The sequence below is a fragment of the Coenobita brevimanus genome, chromosome 13 (genome assembly GCF_032717465.1).
Source record: "Coenobita brevimanus isolate Jiangsu-jjx chromosome 13, ASM3271746v2, whole genome shotgun sequence".
Classification (NCBI taxonomy): domain Eukaryota; kingdom Metazoa; phylum Arthropoda; class Malacostraca; order Decapoda; family Coenobitidae; genus Coenobita; species Coenobita brevimanus.
In genome coordinates, this window is record NC_136966.1 from 42,368,009 (window position 1) to 42,374,063 (window position 6,055).

Below are 6,055 nucleotides of genomic sequence, written 5' to 3' on the forward strand. Positions count from 1 at the left end.
GTTATTGAGGACGGGGCTGAGAACCCTATCCAGGGGAGTGCAGTACTAGAGTAACGCGTCGGAAATCACTGACCACCTCACAGGACAAACCCAAGAGTGGTGATGCAATAGGCAGCTTTCAAGCCAGAAGAACAAGTGGCTAGAAGCACTCAGGTGTGCAAAACACACGAGAGCTTTCTGTGTGTGTGTGTGTGTGTGTGTGTGTGTGTGTGTGTGTGTGAATTGGTTGATATATTTGTGACTGAACATCGTGTGCATAGGTTGATTACTCAGGTGTGACTGTCAGGTGTTAAGGGTAAGTATGAACGTTGGAAGCGTAACTCCTTTACTTACAGGAGGTTTTAATCATTTGGAAATTTTACTCGGCTCGATTTTTTTGTTCTTTTTTTACTGGAGAGGACGGATACAGCCTTCATTTGCCCTTTCAGTGCCAGTGATTTCCCCTGTGTTGAGGTAAATTATCTGGAGGTGGCAGGAGCATATCAGTGAATGACGTCACCTGGTCTGGCGGGGGTGAAGGGAGTTGGCGTAATTTAGTGTGAATATGCGAAGTGTAGTTAAGTGTGAATATACGAGGTGTTGTTAAGTGTGAATATGCGAGGTGTACAGTAATTATGAATGTGAAGACTTTTGTGTTCGTTCGAGAGAGTGTGAGGTATGAGAGGAGTAGGCAGTAAACCGAATGTGAATTAAAAGTGAGTAAAGTGGAAAGTGTGAATGAGTATGAGATGAAGTGTGTGAATAGTGGACGAGGCATCTGAATGAAGTATCGGTGAAACGTGAAGTATGAAGTAGTATGAGAAGAGATACTGAATGTGAGGGGTACCGAATGAATGAAGGGCAATGTATGAGTGATAGCGAGACGTAGGAGTGAGTGAGGTAATGAGCTGAGGAGTGTGAGTGAGAGTACTGGTGAGTGTGAGGTATGATGTAGGTGACTGAGATGTGAAGTGTTAGATATGAGTGAATGAGCGAGGTGTGCTGTATAGGTGAACATGAGATTAGAGGCGAATGATAGTGATGTGCCAGAGTGATGTCTGAAATATGTAAGTCTGGTGTGAGTAAAGTGATGGGTTTATGGTGAAGTATGACTGAGTTGTAAGGTGCAATGCGAAGTGTGAATGAGGCTTGAGGGAGGTGCAAGGTGAAGCAGTGGGGAGCAAGGTGAGGAGTACGAGTAAGTCAGGTACATAATGAGATGTGAGTGAGGTGTAATGGAGGTGTGAGTGAGCTGTGAGGTCTGAGAGATGTGAAAGATGAGGTGGAAGGTGAGATTTGAATGAAGTGCAAGGTGAAGTGTGAGTGAGGTGTGAGGGAGGTTGAAGGGAGATGTGAGGCAGTGAGGTATGAGTGACGTGTGAGACAGCGAGATATGAATGAGGTGTGAAGCAATGAGGTATGAATGAGGCGTGAGACAGCGAGGTATGAGACAGTATGGTGTGGGGCAATGAGGTGTTAATGAGGTGCAAAGGAGTTAGGTATGAGGCAGTGATGTGTGAGACAGTGATGTTTGAAGCAGTGAGGTGTGAGGCAGTGAGGTGTAAAATAGTGAGGTATGAGGCAATGATGTTTGAGGCTGTGAGGTGTGAAGCAGTGAGGTATGAAGCAGTGAGGTATGAAGCAGAGAGGTGTGTGGCACTGAGGTGCAAGGTAGGCGTGAGTGAGGTGTGGGTTGCACAAGTGTTTACCTGACTCATTACATCTTCTTTGTGGCGTGTTTCTCTGCACTTGTGACGAGGGGTGAGGGGGAAGGGAGAAGAAGGAAGGGGATGGGGAAACGATAGTGTGAAGAAAGGGAAGGAGAAGGGAAGGAGAGGATGAAATGAAGGGAAAGAATGGGAGGGAAGGGACGGTGTGAAGAGAGGGGAGGAGAAGGGAGGGAAAAACTGATGTGAAGGGAAGGAAAGGGAGAGAAGGGACGGTGTGAAGAGAAGGAAAACGCGAAAGGTGTTTGAAGAGATGGGCTATTTGGATTGTACGGGTTGGGAAGGGGATGTGATGAGGAGGGGTTAAGGGCGTGAGGGGAGGGGAGGGGTGTGTGGAGAGTGTGATGAACAATGTTTCTTTACCTGGTAGTTACGTTATCTGTTTCTGTTTATTTTGTTTGATTTATTGGTGTGTTGAAACTGCTTTGGTGTTATTAAATGGTTCCAAGAAAGTATTTATGAAATATATGTACCTTTCTCCAGGCGTTCCGTCTTTCAACATCGAACTTGTTGTTCCTTTCTGAATAAAGCCTTGTAAAAACGAAGGTTCCAGATTTAAACCTACCTGAACCACAGAGGGAAAGTACAGGGGTAATTTAGTGGAGGAGAAGGGGATGTGGAAGGGAGGAGCGGGAGAGGGAAACGGGGTGTAAGGAGGAGAGATAAAGGGGTGGAGAAGAAGGAAGGGTGTTTGTAGGGGTGAGGAAAGGGAGAGGGAGGGGTGTGAAGGGGTGGGGGAAGGGGTGTGAAGCGGGGTTGAGGGGAGGACAGGGCAAGGAGTGCATGTATGGAGACGTGAAGGGGCTAGAAGCAGGGATGAAAACATAAATATTTAGCTTCTATGTCGGAGGAAACAAGGCTGGTATAATGTCTTCAGTCCGAGGGAGTATTATTAGATGCTGATAAGCATCTCGACAGCTAACTCTGCTACTGACTGACTGAGTACGTAAGTGACCGAGTTGCAGGTACGTAATCGATCGAATTATAGTGTAATCAGTTTTCATTCGATTTTTATCAAAGTGAAAGTGTTGACGGTCAGCCAAGGGGGAAAAAAGTGCGCATCTAAAACAAGAAAGAGCACTCAGAGAGTTTAACATTCACGCCCACCAACTGTTCCAAGGACCTAATATTTGACTTAGCCATGTTGCCTTCACTGTCGCAGATTACTCTCAAAATCGAATCATAACCTGTTGCTGAATACGGAGCCTGACAAGAACAGGGAAGATATGGAGGCAGCGAATCCAGTGTTTGGTCCTTGCTCTTTTACTGATGTTGATATTGTGAGGAGGGCAATAGGCAGAATGCAGTTGGAAAAAGCGGCCGGTGTGTCTGGATTGACAACTGAGATGTTGAAAACTTCAGGAGATATAGAAGTGGTTTAGTTACTGATTAATTTTAATACATTCGATTTGATAGGAGTGTGTTGTTCCAGACGACTGGTTGCGAATTTAACTGTAAATACTGTATGTATAAGGGGAAGGGGAATGCCCTGTAAAGAGGAAATTATAGAGACGTAAAACTTTTGAACAAGATAATGAAGGCAATGGAGAAAGTCTGGAAAGAATGATAAGGGAAAGAGTGAATGCTTAGGATAGGCAATTTGGGTTTATGTTAGGTAAAGAGACCACTGACGCAATATTCATTGTCCAAAAGCTTAAAAAAAAAAATGTACAGGAAAGAAGACAGAGCTATACTTTGTTTTTTATTGATTTAGAGAAGACCGATGATAGAGTTCATAAGGAGTTGGTGAAGTGGGCAATGAGAACTTGGCATTGAGGAGTGACTGGTTAGAGTGACTATGGTAATGTACGAGGGTGCTAGCTCCCAGGTGAGAATGAGCTTAGGTTTGAGTGATGAGTTTTCCGTGATTGTTGGTGTGCATCAGGGAGTAGTTTTATGTCTCTTAGTGTTTATCACGGTGCTTGAAGTTCTCTCCCGTGACTTCAGAACTCATGAGAGGTGTATGTTGATGACTTGGTGTTGATCACAGGGATTGAGAGGGAGGCCGAGGAGAGATACAGGAAGTGGAGAGATGGAATGGGGTACAAGTGTTTGAGACTAAACGCAGATAAAACAAATATGATGTTGTACTATACGTCAAGGACTGGTGGTGTTAAATCAGAGGCAGTGTAGCTATGTGCAGTTTGACACAAAGAACTGAGGGAAAAAAATCCATTTTGTGCAGTGTTTGTGATACATAGGTGATTGAGAGATGTTGCGATATTAAAGGTAGGCTGTTAAATAATGCTTATTCCATGTGTGCCCTTTGTAGGGATCAATGCAGAGGCTGAGAGGCAGGAAAGGATTGACCTTGCTCGAGAGTCTCTCGAGTGTAAGAAGGAATTTCATTATTTTTGGGGGCATGATATGTGCTGTTGGTGGGGCTGAAACTAGCATCGTAGCTAGGGTATCAGTTAGCTGCCCCAAGACACTGTTTATTGTACATGTCGTAGAACGATAAAGTATGACAGGAAGTGCCAGTGCCCTGAAGATGCAGATTTTCGTCCTTCTACAGTGCTACACAAATAACGACAGTGCCAAATATTCAAACTGATTGAAACCACAATGCCCTGGACCAGACCACTGCGATGAGAGATCTTAGCATCTAACCTACCATTGTCATGGATCACATTGCCATGATAAGCGATTCTTCCAAGGCTTCTGTGTCCTCTCCACATGCCTGAACAGACTGTGATGCTTCATTCAGTAAGTAACCAAATGTTTGCACCTTGTTCTTGACCTAGGAGACCTTTGGTTTCGGTGGCTTTGCATTCTCATTGAATGCATCAAGAATACAGTACAAAGGAGTATTTCCAATGACTCCACAAGGTTAACTGTGTCTTTGGCAAAGTCAAAGTCATTAACTTGAAAACTGCCAGTTGATACTCCAAAATGACTCCAAATCACAGGTGCCCAAGCCATGAATATGTTGAAAAGTGAGGAGGCAAGGATACATCCCATCTTAATCCAGAACTTACTGGAAAAAAAATCAGATGTCCCCACCCCCCATCTTCCACACTTGACAGCACTGTCAGTGTTTGAATACAGGCCAGCTATCAAATGGATTATCCCCGCGAGGATTCCACATAGTTGCAGGAGTTCTCAAAATGCCGTTTGATTTACTGAATCAGATGCTTTATGGAGGTCGACATAAGCTGCATGCAGTCCCTGCTGACACTCATGGTGGCAGTCCACAAGAAATCAAGGTACTAGGATCTGATCAATTGTAGACTTCTTGGGTGTGAATCTGGATTGCTCAGGCCTCTGAAAACTACAACAAATGGCTCTGGATATGCATCAAGAGCACATGCATCAGACCCTTGCCTGACACAGTGAGCACTGTAACGCCCCACTAAATACTTCAGTCACTTTAGTTTCTTTTCCTTTTCCAGACAGGAGTGGCCAAACCCACCATCAAGTCAAGAGAAGTGATACTGGTATGCCAAGCAGCTTGTGTGACTGCATGTAATCCCTGTATCACGGCTTCACCTCCAGCTTTGATAAGTTCTGCAGAGATACCACTAACATCAGCTGCTCTGCCACTTTTCAGCCTATCCACTGCCTTGTTTATTTCAACAAAAGAAGGCACAGCATCATCAACTGGGGGAGTACTAGCTAGTGGTTGCACACTTGCCAATGTAAGCTCTCCATCAGAGGGTATTGCCATGTACAGCTGCTGAATGTACTCAGCCCATCAGCCCCTGTACTCGTCCACCCCTGACATGAACTGTCCGTCAGCTGTCCGAACAGAGTTAATCTGAGAGGTAGGGCAGGAATAGAGCTTCTTTAGGGCTCGATAAACAGGTCAGTCATTTACATGAAAGTATACCCATACCCCTTCTGCGATTTCCTTGATATACCTTTCTTGTTCTTACCCAGCGAAATTCTTGCCTGATGAGACAGAAGTCTGTACTACTCCCAGAACCCAGTCAGTCTGGCAGCACTGGCATATAAACCCGTTTCCAGCCACATCCCCTCAGGTGTCAAGCCCCTGTTCACCCATTTCCCCCAGGGACCGGTCTCTGCAACAACAAATTATTCCGATAGACAAAATTTCCCTTTTGAATCTATTTTCCCATGTACCTGTTTCTCTCTTGCACCTATTTCACCCCAGTGATGTGTTTTCCTCATGGACCTGTTTTTGTTCATAGAGATATGTTCCATTTAGAGTTATTTTTCCACATGGTCTATTTTCTTACCATACTTTTTTTCCTCATGAACCTGTCTTCCCCAGTGGACTTATTTCCTCCATAGATCTATATGGCTCATGGACCTATCTTCCACCATGAACCTATTTTTTCAGTCAACCTGTTCTAATGGACTGATTTTCACCATGGACCTAATTTTTC